At 42.5% G+C, this 19,075-nt stretch overlaps 1 protein-coding gene across 3 annotated transcripts in view; it reads left to right on the top strand.

Annotated features, from left to right (window-relative positions):
- The first annotated feature begins 794 nt into the window (after positions 1-794).
- Positions 795-19,075, top strand: part of LOC126471504 (uncharacterized) — a 136,611-nt gene continuing 118,330 nt past the window's right edge. For 2 of the 3 annotated variants that reach the window (XM_050099721.1, XM_050099723.1), the window contains exon 1: positions 11,768-12,366. The gene's annotated coding sequence lies outside the window, so the exon portion shown is untranslated. Of the gene's footprint in view, positions 869-11,767; positions 12,367-19,075 lie in introns of those variants that run through there. The other variant, XM_050099722.1, reaches the window with a different exon arrangement.

Consider the following 19,075-nt stretch of genomic DNA (forward strand, 5'->3'; position numbering starts at 1 on the left):
GACATAGAGAAGATCCAACGGAGAGCAGCGCGCTTCGTTACAGGATCATTTAGTAATCGCGAAAGCGTTACGGAGATGATAGGTAAACTCCAGTTGAAGACTCTGCAGCAGAGACGCTCAGTAGCTCGCTACGGGCTTTTGTTGTAGTTTCGAGAACATACCTTCACCGAAGAGCCAAGCAGTATATTGCTCCCTCCTACGTATATCTCGCGAAGAGACCGTGAGGAAAAAATCAGAGAGATTAGAGCCCACACAGAGGCATACCGACAATCCTTCTTTCCACGAACAATACGAGACTGGAATAGAGGGGAGAACCACTAGAGGTACTCAAGGTACCCTCCGCCACACACCGTCAGGTGGCTTGCGGAGTATGGATGTAGATATGACTGGTCATTTTATTCAGCGCTCTGCCTGAAAGTCACAAAAAGTAATGGCGCCACACTCGAATTAGGACGGGCCCATCCTTCTGTCGGAGAAGTTCGTATGTGTTGCTCTGTCGTTGCTTCGGCCTGTGGGAGACAGCGTGCGCGGTGGGCGACTGTTCCCTGAAACCACACTCGCTGCTATTGCTTTTTACGGTGCAGTCGACAAGTACACGTCGTTTTAAAGTGGTCTGTGTTCTCAACATTCGACACAAGTGTAACTTTTGACGAGTTAGTTATGGGACGGACGAAAGAGTTGCGCGACGAAGTCGACCGCGTGCTACTGTTATAAAAAGTTACCAGCTTGTTCGCGCATGCGCAGTGCAGGAATGGCGTAAGACATCCAGCCGAGTGGAAGAATGCTCTGAGCGGCAGGTCGTGTGCGAGTGCGGACTCGTGGAACGCACCGCGCTGTTTGTTTGTGTTGCACTCGTAAGCTGGGCGTGGTAAGTGCTGTGCTTTCTTTTTCTACAGTTTTTGCTTCGAATTCACGAACTATCGTGTTCCTACGACACTGTGCTCGTACAGTATATGCAGCTAGACGACAAGTTTTTTGTGCCAAGGAAAGTACGTCGTTTCGAGAAGTTACTAGAAAAACGAGGGCAACGTGTTTACTTTCCGCCTAGTAATGCTCGGTTTTTGGTTCCGAGATGCTGTTCCTCGGTGAACATCTGCATTTAACATTTGTCACGACGTGCGGATGTTGCTGTCGAGGCAGTAACTGCAAAACTGTAAACAACACCTGGCACGCAGCTGACGTAATACTTCGTCGTTAGCAGGAAATGGCAGTACGCGGCGGATGCAATATCACGTCGCGCCACTTCCGATGATTTTCAGTCGTTTCTAACATTCTTTTTTTGCTCCTGGAATGATCTGTGAGATCTGCAGACATCGTAGCGGTATCAGTTTAACAATTCGTCGTTTTTGAAACCTTTGTTGCTTCGTAGGCACTAGGTGACGTTATAGAGTTATCTGTTTCGCGGATTTAGTACGACTGTGTGTTCAGAATGTGTTGTGAAGAGAAGAAACGTTTGGAAAAAATGATTTAGAGAGCCCTTGACGAGTATACATACGATGAAAATGAAGTGTTACATGACGACTAAGATTACACGACGTTTAAAACTTGTAGTAATTCTCAATTTTTTGAAGATGAACTGCTTAAGGTATTATTTTCAAAGATTGTGTTGTTACGAAGGATTCAGGAAATCAACGCGAGTGAATGTAATATTCGACTACATACACTGTACTGCGCTACGAATGCAAAAATTTTATTGGTCTCGTGCTTTGTTTCTTTCTTTAGAAGCTGATTGGCTGTAAAAGAAAGGTAACGTGTTTGCTTAAACAATCGAATAACTGAATTGCTTCTCAGTTTTTTTCTGTGATGTTGAAGTTTGACCTGAGTAGATTATTCAAGGCTTTATACTAGTTGTTGTTGTCGTGGTCTTCAGTCCTGAGACTGGTTTGATGCAGCTCTCCATGCTACTCTATCCAGTGCAAGCTTCTTCATCTCCCAGTACTTACTGCAACCTACATCCTTCTGAATCTGCTTAGTGTATCTATCTCTTCGTCTCCCTCTACGATTTTTTTTTATGCCTCAGAATATGCCCTACCAACCGGTCCCTTCTTCTTGTCAAGTTTTGCCCAAACTCCTCTTCTCCCCTATTCTATTCAATACCTCCTCATTAGTTGCGTGATCTACCCATCTAATCTTCAGCATTATTCTGTAGCACCACATTTCGAAAGCTTCTATTCTCTCCCCCCATGAACCATGGACCTTGCCGTTGGTGGGGAGGCTTGCGTGCCTCAGCGATACAGATAGCCGTACCGTAGGTGCAACCACAACGGAGTGGTATCTGTTGAGAGGCCAGACAAACGTGTGGTTCCTCAAGAGGGGCAGCAGCCTTTTCAGTAGTTGCAGGGGCAACAGTCTGGATGATTGACTGATCTGGCCTTGTAACAATAACCAAAACGGCCTTGCCGTGCTGGTACTGCGAATGGCTCAAAGCAAGGGGAAACTACGGCCGTAATTTTTCCCGAGAGCATGCAGCTCTACTGTATGATTAAATGATGATGGCGTCCTCTTGGGTAAAATATTCCGGAGATAAAATAGTCCCCCATTCGGATCTCCGGGCGGGGAGTACTCAAGAGGATGTCGTTATCAGGAGAAAGAAAACTGGCGTTCTACGGATCGTAGCGTGGAATGTCAGATCCCTTAATCGGGCAGGTAGGTTAGAAAATTTAAAAAGGGAAATGGACAGGTTAAAGTTAGATATAGTGGGAATTAGTGAAGTTCGGTGGCAGGAGGAACAAGACTTCTGGTCAGGTGACTACAGGGTTATAAACACAAAGTCAAATAGGGGTAATGCAGGAGTAGGTTTAATAATGAATAGGAAAATAGGAATGCGGGTAAGCTACTACAAACAGCATAGTGAACGCATTATTGTGGTCACGATAGGCACGAAGCCCACACCTACTACAGTAGTACATGTTTATATCCCAACTAGCTCTGCAGATGACGAAGAAATTGAAGAAATGTGTGATGAAATAAAAGAAATTATTCAGATAGTGAAGGGAGACGAAAATTTAATAGTCATGGGTGACTGGAATTCGAGTGTAGGAAAAGGGAGAGAAGGAAACGTAGTAGGTGAATATGGATTGGGGATAAGAAATGAAAGAGGAAACCGCCTGATAGAATTTTGCACAGAGCACAACTTAACCATAGCTAACACTTGGTTTAGGAATCATGATAGAAGGTTGTATACATGGAAGAACCCTGGAGATACTAAAAGGTATCAGATAGATTATATAATGGTAAGACAGAGATTTAGGAACCAGGTTTTAAATTGTAAGACATTTCCAGGGGCAGATGTGGACTCTGAAGAAACTGCAAAAAGGTGGGAATTTAAGGAGATCGGACCTGGATAAACTGAAAGAACCAGAGGTTGTACAGAGTTTCAGGGAGAGCATAAGGGAACAATTGACAGGAATGGGGGAATGAAATACAGTAGAAGAAGAATGGGTAGCTTTGAAGGATGAAGTAGTGAAGGCAGCAGAGGATCAAGTAGGTAAAAAGACGAGGGCTAGTAGAAATCCTTGTGTAACAGAAGAAATATTGAATTTAATTGATGAAAGGAGAAAATATAAAAATGCAGTAAATGAAGCAGGCAAAAAGGAATACAAACGTCTCAAAAATGAGATCGACAGGAAGTGCAAAATGGCTAAGCAGGGATGGCTAGAGGACAAATGTAAGGATGTAGAGGCTTATCTCACTAGGGGTAAGATAGATACTGCCTACAGGAAAATTAAAGACAGCTTTGGAGATAAGAGAACCACTTGTATGAACATCAAGAGCTCAGATGGAAACCCAGTTCGAAGCAAAGAAGGGAAAGCAGGAAGGTGGAAGGGGTATATAGAAGGTCTATACAAGGGCGATGCACTTGAGGACAATATTATGGAAATGGAAGAGGATGTAGATGAAGATGAAATGGGAGATACGATAAGGCGTAAAGAGTTTGACAGAGCACTGAAAGACCTGAGTCGAAACAAGGCCCCCGGAGTAGACAACATTCCATTGGAACTACTGACGGCCTTGGGAGAGCCAGTCCTGACAAAACTCTACCATCTGGTGAGCAAGATGTATGAAACAGGCGAAATACCCTCAGACTTCAAGAAGAATATAATAATTCCAATCCCAAAGAAAGCAGGTGTTGACAGATGTGAAAATTACCGAACAATCAGTTTAATAAGCCACAGCTGCAAAGTACTAACACGAATTCTTTACAGACGAATGGAAAAACTTGTAGAAGCCGACCTCGGGGAAGATCAGTTTGGATTCCGTACAAATACTGGAACACGTGAGGCAATACTGACCTTACGACTTATCTTGGAAGAAAGATTAAGGAAAGGCAAACCTACGTTTCTAGCATTTGTAGACTTAGAGAAAGCTTTTGACAATGTTGACTGGAATACTCTCTTTCAAATTCTAAAGATGGCAGGGATAAAATACAGGGAGCGAAAGGCTATTTACAATTTGTACAGAAACCAGATGGCAGTTATAAGAGTCGAGGGACATGAAAGGGAAGCAGTGGTTGGGAAGGGAGTAAGACAGGGTTGTAGCCTCTCCCCGATGTTATTCAATCTGTATATTGAGCAAGCAGTAAAGGAAACAAAAGAAAAGTTCAGAGTAGGTATTAAAATCCATGGAGAAGAAATAAAAACTTTGAGGTTCGCCGATGACGTTGTAATTCTGTTAGAGACAGCAAAGCACTTGGAAGAGCAGTTGTACGGAATGGATGGTGTCTTGAAGGGAGGATATAAGATGAACATCAACAAAAGCAAAACTAGGATAATGGAATGTAGTCGAATTAAGTCGGGTGATGCTGAGGGTATTAGATTAGGAAATGAGACACTTAAAGTAGTAAAGGAGTTTTGCTATTTGGGGAGCAAAATAACTGATGATGGTCGAAGTAGAGAGGATATAAAATGTAGACTGGCAATGGCAAGCAAAGCGTTTCTGAAGAAGAGAAATTTGTTAACATCGAGTATAGATTTAAGTGTCAGGAAGTCATTTCTGAAAGTATTTGTATGAAGTGTAGCCATGTATGGAAGTGAAACATGGACGATAAATAGTTTGGACAAGAAGAGAATAGAAGCTTTTGAAATGTGGTGCTACAGAAGAATGGTGAAGATTAGATGTGTAGATCACATAACTAATGAGGAAGTATTGAATAGGATTGGGAAGAAGAGAAGTTTGTGGCACAACTTGACCAGAAGAAGGGATCGGTTGGTAGGACATGTTCTGAGGCATCAAGGAATCACCAATTTAGTATTTGAGGGCAGCGTGGAGGGTAAAAATCGTAGGGGGACACCAAGAGATGAATACACTAAGCAGGTTCAAAAGGATGTAGGCTGCAGTAGGTACTGGGAGATGAAGAGGCTTGCACAGGATAGAGTAGCATGGAGAGCTGCATCAAACCAGTCTCAGGACTGAAGACCACAACAACAACAACTAGTATTCTCTTGTTGTCCAAACTATTTATCGTCCATGTTTCACTTCCAACATTTAAGTATTAGTCTATTTTCTGTTATTAACCATCTGCTTACAAAGACAGCGCAGCAACATTTCGTCGGGCGATTACAATGTTACCCTTTATGGGTGGCGACAATCTGAAACAGAGAACATTCTACACGTAGTGGTCCGAGTAGTATCGACTTTAACGATAAGTGCTAGAAAGTGAGTGGTAAACCTCTCGCTTCTTTACTATAGCTGGTCTATTGGAGGTTCACAATACACCATTTACGTGGTTTGGCAGTTAATTAAAAAGTCGTGGAACTCTGCGGCAAGAGGTGCCACCATCGTGTTCTTAGTGTTGGCCCTTGAGCAAAAAAATTTCGACGACCACTGGACCAGGGCCATTGGCAGTAACGGCGTTTTCAGTCTACTGCTCATGGGTTGGCGGCACGTCAGTTTCCCGTAGCCAATGCGATGATGCTTTGACATAACCTATGAGAGGCAACTACTGAGCCACTGTATTCCTAGCGCCGACATCGACACCGCTGTCTTGTTTGCTGTTTTTCGGTGTGTGTGTTTGTGGCAGGGATTGCTGTAAAGTGGACTGATCTAAGTGAATAAGTAGTGCAGAGCGACGCCGTTCGTTGGTGCATGTCTCGTTGGATAGTTGCAGATGTATGGTGTTGAAATGAGTGAAAGAGTGACAGGTTTGTGTGAATGGAATCATCAGGAAGTGGATCTTTTTTTTTTTTTTTTCAAATTCAGTCTTGCGAAAAGGTAGGTGGTTCAGTGTTTATTAATGACAGTTCAAATGGTTCAAATGGCTCTGAGCACTATGGGACTCAACTTCTGAGGTCATAAGTCCCCTAGAACGTAGAACTACTTAAACCTAACTAACCTAAGGGCATCACACACATCCGTGCCCGAGGCAGGATTCGAACCTGCGACCGTAGCGGTCTCACGGTTCCGGACTGAAGCGCCTAGAACCGCACGGCCACTAATGACAGTCACATGTTCAATATTTCAATATAATAAGAAACGTTGATGCATTTACTCAGTGCGTAGGTGCGGATCGACTGCGTAGCAACACAGAGCAGAGAAGTATTTCGCTGCTTTCTCGAGTACATCCTGGGTTGCGACGCTGTCTTTGGTTTGCAGATACCTGCACAGTATAAACAGCTGCGCCCCAAATAAGAAGCAACTGAATTTATACAAAATTGTTAAGGCTTTCGTGGCCACTTGTTCACAAACTGCCTATTGGCTTCTGTCTCGGGTTCTTCGGCCGACGTTCATCTGATGATTTTTCTGACGTTTCGCCAGCACCAGTGGCTGGCATTGTCAAAGCTTCACCCCCCATTGCCGGTGGACAACTGGAGGCGAGCTCGCGGCCGCAGACTGTATGTGCCTGGCACGCCAACGTCGGAGGGCTTCTCCGCGGTCATTTCCGTTGCGGTTCTCCTGCGTCTAAAAAATGAGAACGACAGAAAGTGCAAAATGGCTAACCAGAGGTGGCTAGAGGACAAATGTAAGGATGTAGAGCCGCATATCACTAGGGGTAAGATAGATACTGCCTACAGGAAAATTAAAGATATCTTTGGAGAAAAGAGAACCACTTGCATGAATATCAAGAGCTCAGATGGAAATCCAGTTCTAAGCAAAGAAGGGAAAGCAGAAAGGTGGAAGGAGTATATAGAGGGTCTATACAAGGGCGATGTACTTGATGACAGTATTATAGAAATGAAAGAGAGTGTAGATGAAGATGAAATAGGAGATATGATACTGCGTGAAGAGTTTGACAGACCGCTGAAAGACCTGTGTCGAAACAAGGCCCCCGGAGTAGACAACATTCCATTGGAACTACTGACGGCCTTGGGAGAGCCAGTCCTGACAAAACTCTACCATCTGGTGAGCAAGATGTATGAGACAGGCGAAATACCCTCAGACTTCAAGAAAAATATAATAATTCCAATCCCAAAGAAAGCGGGTGTTGACAGATGTGAAAACTACCGAACTATCAGTTTAATAAGTCACGGCTGCAAAATAATAACGCGAATTTTTTACAGACGAATGGAAAAACTTGTAGAAGCCGACCTTGGGGATGATCAGTTTCGATACCGTAGAAATTTTGGAACACGTGAAGCAATACTCACTATACGACTTTTCTTAGATTAAGGAAAGGCAAACCTACGTTTCTATCATTTGTAGACTTAGAGAAAGCTTTTGACAATGTTGACTGGAATACTCCCTTTCAAATTCTGAAGGTGGCAGGGGTAAAATACAGGGAGCGAAAGGCTATTTACAATTCATACAGAAACCAGATAGCAGTTATAAGAGTCGAGGGACATGAAAGGGAAGCAGTGGTTGGGAAGGGAGTGGGACAGGCTTGTAGCCTCTCCCCAATGTTATTCAATCTATATATTGAGCAAGCAGTGAAGGAAACAAAAGAAAAATTCGGAGTACGTTTTAAAATCAATGGAGAAGAAATAAAAACTTTGAGTTTCGCTGATGACATTGTAATTCTGTCAGTGACAGCAAAGGACCTGGAAGAGCAGTTGAACGGAATGGAGAGTGTCTTGAAAGGAGGATATAAGATTAACATTAACAGAAGCAAAACGAGGATAATGGAATGTAGTCGAATCTAATCGAGTGATGCTGCGGGAATTTGATTAGGAAATGAGAGGCTTAAAGTAGTAAAGGAGTTTTGCTATTTGGGGAGCAAAATAACTGATGATGGTCGAAGTAGAGAGGATATAAAATGTAGACTGGCAATCGCAAGGAAAGCGTTTCTGAAGAAGAGAAATCTATTAACATCGAGTATAGATTTGAGTGTCAGGAAATCGTTTCTGAAAGTATTTGTATGGAGTGTAGCCATGTGTGGTGTCACCGCCAGACACCACACTTGCTAGGTGGTAGCCGTTTAAATCGGCCGCGGTCCGCTAGTATACGACGGACCGGCGTGTCGCCACTGTCAGTAATTGCAGACCGAGCGCCGCCACACGGCAGGTCTAGAGAGACTTCCTAGCACTCGCCCCAGTTGTACAGCCGACTTTGCTAGCGATGGTTCACTGACAAAATACGCTCTCATTTGCCGAGACGATAATTAGCATAGCCTTCAGCTAAGTCAATTGCTACGACCTAGCAAGGCGCCATTTATCCTTTGCTATGTATCTAATGAAGCATGTACAGTAACAAGACCAATGTTCACCAATTGTGGATTAAAGTTAAGTATTCCAGCAGCTACGTACTTTTCTTTATAGCATTCATTACGTATCCTGTTTCAGACCTCACGCCAGACTGCGTGAGTTTAAGAGCGTGCCTTTCGATTACCCGTCACTGTGGACTGGCTGTGTTGTCAGTCCACAACACCATGTATGGAAGTGAAACATGGACGATAAATAGTTTGGACAAGAAGAGAATAGAAGCTTTAGAAGATGGGTAGATCACATAACTAATGAGGAGGTATTGAATAGAATTGGGGAGAAGAGGAGCTTGTGGCACAACTTGACTAGAAGAAGGGATCGGTTGGTAGGACATGTTCTGAGACATCGAGGGGTCACCAATTTAGCACTGGAGGGCAGCGTGGAGGGTAAAAATCGTAGAGGGAGACCAAGAGATGAATACACTAAGCAGGTTCAGAAGGATGTAGGTTGCAGTAGGTACTGGGAGATGAAGAAGCTTGCACAGGATAGAGTAGCATGGAGAGCTGCATCAAACCAGTCTCAGGACTGAAGACCACAACAACAACTACAAGTGCGTTTCTTACGTAGGTTTACATAAATTATTTTAGTTTTTTGAGGTTTAAATTTGTTTACGCGTAAAAATAAACATTTCACTGCCCCCTTGAATGATACTTTTTAGTTTCATTACATGTTAGAAAATATAAAGTAGAATTCAGTTGAATGTAAAAGTCAGGTAGCGGGCAAACTTTTAGATAGTTTTACTTTTTAATTATAGTTTTGTTAATGTTCATGTTTACGGAAATTGTCTTTCATGTTTAAAGTTTAACTTATCAATCATTTCATTAAAAGTTCCGCAAATTATCGTACAAATCATACAAGTCCTATAAATGGTACTTCATGTGTAAACGCCTTTTGCGAATGAGAAAACGCACATAATGTATTCTTTACTGTGCTCTTGGCACGTATTTGTCCATGTCTCGTCAAAAAAAAAAGTGTCTGCTTTGCATATTTATTTAGTTAAAAGTCCGCCGAGCGAACGTATTGGCTGAGCGGACAGTAGCCGCGCGGTGTGCCAGGTCATTGCTCCCGGCGCTCATTCAACTGGGCAGACAAGCGAAGAGCGTCGGCCAGCAGCGGCTGGTGTGATGTGAGGTAGGGCGCCTGCCTGCATACGGAGAGGGAGTGGCCACGGGTGAAGTTGGCCGTGACTGGTTGATTAGGTTTGGCGCCATTTTTCTGCCAAACGTCTCTCGCGCTTCCTATGTTCGCCGTGCTTGTGAGCTGAATTGAAGTTCAGAGGACTTTTGGAAACGGTTAAAAGGAATCTGAATTATTGAGAGACTTGTTATGCGGTGTGCACGCATGTTCGATTTAGTTGTATGTCGTTTTTAGTACGTAATTAGCGTTTGGGATCTAAAATACGAGTTGAAATAATGAAGCGTTTTGTGATGAAGTCGGTAGGCCTACATGTTTGAAGTAAACACGTTAGCAATTGCACAGTATTGTTTTTGACATCTGTAATTCGTTCTGCAGACGTTCGTAAACGATGCCAGGTTGTGCTGCATTTGGTTGTTCCAATAGAGGCGAAGGTGGATTTCGCGTGTTAGCATTTCCACGCAATGAAGAAAGACGAAAGCAGTGGGCAGTTTTTTTAAGTACTTTTAGTCACGCAAAACAGATAGGCCTATTACAATTCACTGCATTTGTAAGCTTTTATTTCTTTAACAGTTCGTGCATACTGGTAGCATCACAAGCTTTTCTGAAGCCATTATCTGACGTCCTTGCTGGAAACGGGAAGTTCCTGTAATTGTTGTGCCACGCTCATTCGACTTTATAGCGTCAAACTTTATTTCGTTCCGAATCAGAACAATAGGCATTATTTTGGTTTCAGTATTATTATTGCCTGACTGTTGACGCAGGCAAGACACTGCCTCTGAGCACTATGGGACTTAACATCTGAGGTCATCAGTCCCCTAGAACTTAGAACTACTTACACCTAACTAACCTAAGGACAGCACACAACACCCAGTCATCATGGACGCAGGCAAGTTGTAAGCACGTTTTCCGCGGCTGTCGTGGTTGCTCAAACGTTTTTCGTAGTAAATAATTGTAGGTACTCTTGAAGAGTTTTTAATAGGCCTACTTACTGTGGGATAGAAGGGATACGGTAGTTTTCTTGTTATATTTGGTCGTTATTACAGTAGCCTACATTTAACATTACCTGATTTTTGTAATCTTTTTCGTTTGTTATCTACGAGAGGTGTTCAGTAAAGTCGTAAGCAGTTGTTTACTTATGACATGCAAAAAGTTTGAAGACGTGACAAGAAGTACTAATACGTCTCACACTTTTTGCATGTAACAAGTAAACAACTGCTTACGAGAATGAGATTTTCACTCTGCAGCGGAGTGTGCGCTAATATGAAACTTCCTGGCAGATTAAAACTGTGTGCCGGACCGAGACTCGAACTCGGGACCTTTGCCTTTCGCGGGCAAGTGCTTGGGTAGTTCAGTTGGTAGAGCGCTTGCCCGCGGAAGGCAAAGGTCCCGAGTTGGAGTCTCGCTCCGGCACACAGTTTTAATCTGCCAGGAAGTTTCAACTACTTACGACTTTCATTCATCTGACGTAATACAGGTACGTTAAATCTTTAGCGTTATGCACTTCCGATACAAAACAAATGCTATACACTATTTTTGTTTTGTTTACGTTACTTTTATTGCAATATGTCTAGTAAACGAACTTTAAAGGAGATAAATGCAAGTAACGAATAATTTTTACAGTCACTGTATCAAATTTTCCTGTGCTGTACGTAGTAGGCTACTATGAGTATATTATAGCTGTAAAGAAAGGCATTTCACGAATGATTTCGCCATATTGTCTTGTGCTTTTGATTCGGTGAGTTTGTACTCCACTACTGGCCATTCAAAAGTTCCGCCCGGAGTTTGGCAGAAAAATGGCCGCCGTATCGTCCGGTTGGCCACTCTCTCCCTGTACAGGCTCTCTAGCAACAGGTGGCAGCTAGCGCCATCTCGTAGCGATGACGTCACCCGATCACTCGCCGCATGCCGCGCGCCCTGCTGCCGGCCGGTGGAACTATATGGGCAGGCACATTCCGCGCACGTGATTCGAGTTGCATTGCATTGCTGCGCCGAAGCACGCAGTGCCAATCCACGCGAAGCTTCTTGCGTTCATGAAATGCATAAAACGCGGCAGAATTAGTCCTTTATATGTCACTACACACTGTAGCGTCCTGGGGAAAAGGTTCGGATAAGCACGTGTTGTGTTGTGTGATAAGTATCCCTCTAGCATGAATGTAAATTGTCACTGTTTATTCACTAGAGCGTTAACAGTTCACACGACTGAAGCTTGTCATACTGTTTTAAAATCGTTCCCGGTTTGAATAACCACAACAAAAGTGTCTCAACAGTGCTTCTTATTTAGTGCGTTTATACGCTTATTTTTAAGCATGCATTTATTAAACGTCTCTGCTAACACATTTTATTCATCGCACCGTAAAGTCTTATCGTGTGTGATTGCATTGTTTATGTGTTGTCGATAACACATCGTCCCAGCACTGTGTCTTTAGCGAAATTAGTGACAGTTTGTGCCTGAAAAGTAGCATGTCACTATGGTGCACTACACTATATTGCTTTCTGTGCGTGTGTGAATGTTTTATCACTCATTGGATTAGGCCACAAGAAGAGGCTGAAGACGTTGGTTCCTCTCCCGTCGGCTGCTACACATCGTCAACAAACGGTGAGTTGGACCTAGCCATTGTTTATAATCTCTTTCTCCTAATTATATGTAAACACTTCGAAGTCCACATTTCGCACTCTCTTGAGTGTCCTATGTTCTGTTGATAGTCCACTTATCCTTGTGGCACTATTTGCGACACATGTAAACAGTCGCTTTTGCAAATTTACATCTTATTTACAATTGAGTCCCTGCTACCTGAATACCAGAAAGCGACGTACTAAATACCTAACTATTTACATAATACATAAATATTAAACTTGTTTACATTGAAACCATGCCTGCATAGAAATATGATGCTGCTATATACTACAGCAGTCTGGTTTAACATTCCTACTGAGTGGCTCATATGTGCAAGATTACTGTCAACACATATGAGACCACGACCGTTCCATGTTGCACAGTACATGTGAAATTCCTAGTCGCAACAAAGGGAAAACGACCGCAGAGAACAAAGCACGAGAGATCCTCCCCCTCCAAAAAAAAAAAAAAAAAAAAAAGAGAGAGAGAGAGAGAAAGCCAAAACCCCGAAATTCGTGGTCGCGAAATTAAACCTTCCTCAAAAACCATGTGTGTCAAGCCTGTGTCTCGCCAAGCATAATCGGTTCATCTCATGGTCTTATAAAACTGTGCTTACAACCAGGCATATAAATGAGTCTTAATACTACTTTACTACAGTGTTATCTGTGTCATAAATTGTGTTCACATAAAAATGCATATAGATATATACAATAAACAAACATCAGTAAAAATGTAAATGCATAGATGCTTACTAACTATGAGTCAAAACCTTACAGATATTATTTACATACATCTGTGGATGTTATTATTTCTGTAGCACATTTCTGGTGGGAAATATGAGAACATGGCATTCATGGACGAAAATTGTCAATAAGAAGTTTCCTAATCAAACATTCTTTAAATGACTCAGTCAGAGGTTCTTCAGAATCAGAATGTTTATTATCCCGTAACATACAAAGTCAAATCACAGATCTGATGTACTGGGGACTCGTCAACATTACATTTACATTACAATTACAATTTGTATATACAGTATTACAAAAACAATATATCAACACTCCAGTTTACATGAATTACAAAGTAATATATAACAACAGTGTTTGCATAGTGGACATATTTTTACAATCATTTATTTGACACAAAACTGCTAAGCTTAATTTACAGGTGATGTTTCCTTGCTCAGACTTCCACATCATCGTTCATAAATTCTTCTACAGAGTAATAAAATTTTTTCCGCTAATAACTTGCGCAGCTTTGATTTAAATTACTCTAGCTCCATGCTATTTATTTGTTTCTTTTTTAGCATGTTGTAGATTTTCATGCCTATTATTCTGGGGTTTGTGCATATGACTTTAACCTGTGAGTAGGAAGCATGAAGTTTGTCTTATTCCTAGTGCTGTATTGATGCTTAATATTGTTGTCTACGAATAACATACGGTTACTGTATACAAAAATAATCAGTTCAGAGATATACAAACAGAGGGTACTTAATACCACTAGATTTCTTAACAGTGGGCGACAAGATTTTTTTGGTCTTGCATTACACATATTTCTAACAATTGATTTTTGTAATTTTAATATTCTAATGATTTTGCTTGTATTACCCCAAAAGATAATGCCATACCTTATAACAGCTTCAAAATAGCTGTGATAAACTACTTTTCTTATCTCCATGCTAGTTGAATATGACAAAATCTTCATAGCAAAGGTCAGGCTGTTTATCTTATTTGCTTTCTATATATGAAGACCAGGATAAATTTTGATTCCTAAAAATTTAACACAATCTGATTCTTTCAGTACTTGGTTACTGCAGGTAATATGAATTTCATTTATCTTAGAGTTTATAGTTTTGAACTGTAGTAAAGGTTTTTTTCCAATATGCGATTTTAACACATTTAGTCAGAACCAGTGTTCTACACTGTCTAATAGATTTGTGGCTGTTGAGGGAATTTGTTGTGAGTGATTGGTTTTGATGAGGGCAGCCGTATCATCAGTGAATAAAACTGAGTGTGAATTTATGTTTAGTGGCAAGTCATTTATGTACAGTAAGAATAAAATTGGAACCAAAAGTCAGCCTTGCGGAACACCTTGTGAAATAATCATCCATTCAGAGAAGAAATTTCCCTTGCTTGATGATATAACTACTCTGTGTTTCTTCTTTGTGAGGTATAACCTGAACCACTCTAAAACATGACCTCCAGTTCCGTATTTTTCCATTTTATACAGGAGCCATTGATGGTTTACACAATCAAATGCTTTTATGAGGTCACATAACAATCCTGCAACTTTGCTAGACTTGTCTAAGGCAGAACAAATTTTTTTTCACAAACTCATAATAATAATAATAATAATAGTATTTATTCAACATCGAATAATCAGATACAATCCGTAGAAATCATACAGTGTCAGGACATCATACAGATTATTTTCTGAATACGTCAGTTTATAAATTACAAACTAAAGATTTGTTTGTATTAATAAATTTTACGTTTTGATGCATTTTACATTTGGTAGTATACAATCACAATATTACAAATATTGTTGTTATCAACATTATATTAGTTGTAGGTTAGTTAAAACTATGAGCTTGACATACTTATGAAGCAATTTTCATACAGGTATAATACTTGTCTAGGGAATGAAAAGGGTTTTCAATTAGAATTCTTTTTAGCTGATCTTTTGTTAGTGGGAAGGGTTGTGAGACTTTTTGGTTGGGCATTGGATAGCTTCAGCCCAGCATGAAGTGCATTTTTTTTCATATAAAGCTGTTCTGTGGCTATTTACATGGTATCTGAACTTTAGCCTTGAATCGTACTGGTACAGGTCACAGTTGAAATTTGGATTTATTGTTTCCACAAGCAGTATAACTTTCAATATGTATACACCTATAATGGTAAGCACACCTAACTTTGGGAACAGATTCCGACACGATTCTCGAGGTTTGGCACCACAAATAATTCTGATAGCTTTATTCTGTAGTATTAATAATGTGCTTAGGTTGGCTTGAGTTGTTGCACCCCATATTTCTACAGCATGGTTTAAATTTGATGAGAATAGGGCATGATAGGCAGTTTTTAGTACACACATGCCGTTACAATATTTGCTAATCATATTTATACGAAACACATTCTTCGACAGCTTACATGCTAAGGAATCGATATGCATGTCCCGTTTGAGGCTGTCCTGGATTGTAATTCCGAAGAACTTTGTCCATTTTTCCTTATTTACAATGTCATTTTCTATGGATAATTTCATGTCAAATTCTATTTGTTTCCGTATGTTAAATTCCATCATTGCAGTCTTTGAAGCACTTACACCTGCCTAATATCGTGTGGGGCCCCCGCGAGGACGCAGAAGTGCCGCGGCACGACGTGGGATGCACTCGACTAACTGGAGGGAGTGGACACCACGAACCGTGCATGGCTGTCCATGAATCCGTAGGAGTGCGACGAGATGGATTCTCTTCTGACAGCACGTTGCCAGACATCCCGGATATGCTCAATAATGTTCATGTCTGGGGAGTTTGGTGGGCGGCGGTAGTGTTTAAACTCAGAAGAGTGTTCCTGGAGCCACTCTGTAGCAATTCTGGACGTGTGGGGTGTCGCATTGACCCGCTGGAATTGCCCACGTCCATGGATGCAGGTGATCAGACAGGCTGCTTACGTACTTGTCACCTGCGAGAACCGTATCTAGACGTATCAGGGGTCCCATATCACTCCAAGAGCTACACGCCCCTCACCACTACAGAGTCTCCACCAGCTTGAACAGTCCCCTGCTGGCGTGCAGGGTCGTTGGATTCATGAGGTTGTTTCCATACCCGTACACATCTGTCCGATCGATACAATTTGAAACGAGACTCGTCCCACCAGGCAACACGTTTCCGGTCATCAACAGTCCAATGTCGGCGTTGAGGGGCCCAGGCGACGCATAAAGCTTTGTGTCGTGCAGTCATCGAGGGTACACGAGTGGGACTTCTGCTCCGGAAGCGCATATCGATGATGTTTCGTCGAACGGTTCGCACGCTGCCACTTGTTCGTGGCCCAGCACTGAAACCTGCAGCAATTTTCGGAAGGGTCGCACTTATGTCAGGTTGGGCGATTCTCTTCAGTCGTCGTTGGTCCCGTTCTTGTAGGATCTTTTTCTGGCCACAGCGATGTCGGGAGACCTGATGTTTTACCGGATTCCTGATATTCACGGTATACTCGTGAAATGGTCGTAAGGGAAGATCCCCACTTCATCGCTACCTCGGAGATCCTGTGTCCCATCTCTCGTGCGGGGACTATAATGCCACGTTCAAACTCACGTAAATCTTGATAACCTGCCATTGTAACAGCAGTAAACGATCCAACAACTGCGCCAGACAGTCGTTGTCTTCCATAGGCGTTGCCGACCGCAGCGCCGTATTCTGGTTGTCTGTGTGTTAGAGGTGTACATGTCCCGCTTTTAACCCGCCCATGCTTGCCCGGTGGCCAGGCGGGCAGGCCGCCGCTCGTTGTCAACAGAACGGGCAGGCTGCTTCACTCCCAGCCAAGCCAAGCACAACCCAACCCGGGCAGGCTGCGGGAAACTTGCTTGCCTGCCCATATTACTGCGCTACGCAGCCGTTTAGTCTGCGCGCGTCATTGTCGTATTATGAGCGTTAATCAAAAGTTTTTATTTTACCTGAGCACCAAAAGACAAACCCCAACATTATATATATATGTATTAATTTCAGGTAAAAAAAATATTGGTTTTATTTGTATATTCTTCCTTTACGCGTATATTTCGGGCTTCTTATCTATATAAATAAAAATTAATTGCCAAATGTGTTGATAAGCGTAAAACTCGAGAACGCCTGGACCAGTTCGGCTAAATTTTTTTTGCTGTGTTCGTAATTCTCAGGACAAGATTTTTATAAAATAAAATTTTTCGAAAATCGACCGAAAAATTGGAAAATTTGACAAAAATTGAAAGTGCGTTTTCATTGTGTCCGTGTGTTTGTATTGCATACAATCTTGATGAAATTTTGCACATTATACCTTGAAACCAAGAGGAAGGTCACAGTCTATATAAAATTTCATATGGTGCATGGCAGAGGTTCCTTTACATAACGGAACTCGACAAATTGTACGTATTTATTCCGATCTTGATGAAATTTGGCACACTTGATATTCAAAGCAGGATGAAGGGCGCTGCCTGCTTAAAATTCTGAATGGTGCATGGCGGAGGGTACTTTACGTACACACTTCTACACCAACCTACAATTTTATTCCGATCTTGAAGAAATTTTGCACACTCGACCATCAAGAGGAACATCACTGTCTACATAATATTTCGGACAGTACATTGAAGAGAGTACCTTACAAAAGATTTTGACATCGTTTGCGGGTTACCATGAAAGTTCACTATGTACGCATGTTTCCATGGAGAAGGTTTTTGAATATTTACATGCGCATGTATATATATATATATATATATATATATATATATATATATATATATATATATATATGTTTATGTATATATATGTATATGCGTATATATATGTATATATGTATGTATATGTATATATATATATGTATTTGTCTATGAGTATATATATATATACTCATAGACAAATACATATATATATATACACTCCTGGAAATTGAAATAAGAACACCGTGAATTCATTGTCCCAGGAAGGGGAAACTTTATTGACACATTCCTGGGGTCAGATACATCACATGATCACACTGACAGAACCACAGGCACATAGACACAGGCAACAGAGCATGCACAATGTCGGCACTAGTACAGTGTATATCCACCTTTCGCAGCAATGCAGGCTGCTATTCTCCCATGGAGACGATCGTGGAGATGCTGGATGTAGTCCTGTGGAACGGCTTGCCATGCCATTTCCACCTGGCGCCTCAGTTGGACCAGCGTTCGTGCTGGACGTGCAGACCGCGTGAGACGACGCTTCATCCAGTCCCAAACATGCTCAATGGGGGACAGATCCGGAGATCTTGCTGGCCAGGGTAGTTGACTTACACCTTCTAGAGCACGTTGGGTGGCACGGGATACATGCGGCCGTGCATTGTCCTGTTGGAACAGCAAGTTCCCTTGCCGGTCTAGGAATGGTAGAACGATGGGTTCGATGAAGGTTTGGATGTACCGTGCACTATTCATTGTCCCCTCGACGATCACCAGTGGTGTACGGCCAGTGTAGGAGATCGCTCCCCACACCATGATGCCGGGTGTTGGCCCTGTGTGCCTCGGTCGTATGCAGTCCTGATTGTGGCGCTCACCTGCACGGCGCCAAACACGCATACGACCATCATTGGCACCAAGGCAGAAGCGACTCTCATCGCTGAAGACGACACGTCTCCATTCGTCCCTCCATTCACGCCTGTCGCGACACCACTGGAGGCGGGCTGCACGATGTTGGGGCGTGAGCGGAAGACGGCCTAACGGTGTGCGGGACCGTAGCCCAGCTTCATGGAGACGGTTGCGAATGGTCCTCGCCGATACCCCAGGAGCAACAGTGTCCGTAATTTGCTGGGAAGTGGCGGTGCGGTCCTCTACGGCACTGCGTAGGATCCTACGGTCTTGGCGTGCATCCGTGCGTCGCTGCGGTCCGGTCCCAGGTCGACGGGCACGTGCACCTTCCGCCGACCACTGGCGACAACATCGATGTACTGTGGAGACCTCACGCCCCACGTGTTGAGCA

The sequence above is a fragment of the Schistocerca serialis genome, chromosome 3 (genome assembly GCF_023864345.2).
Source record: "Schistocerca serialis cubense isolate TAMUIC-IGC-003099 chromosome 3, iqSchSeri2.2, whole genome shotgun sequence".
Lineage (NCBI taxonomy): Eukaryota > Metazoa > Arthropoda > Insecta > Orthoptera > Acrididae > Schistocerca > Schistocerca serialis.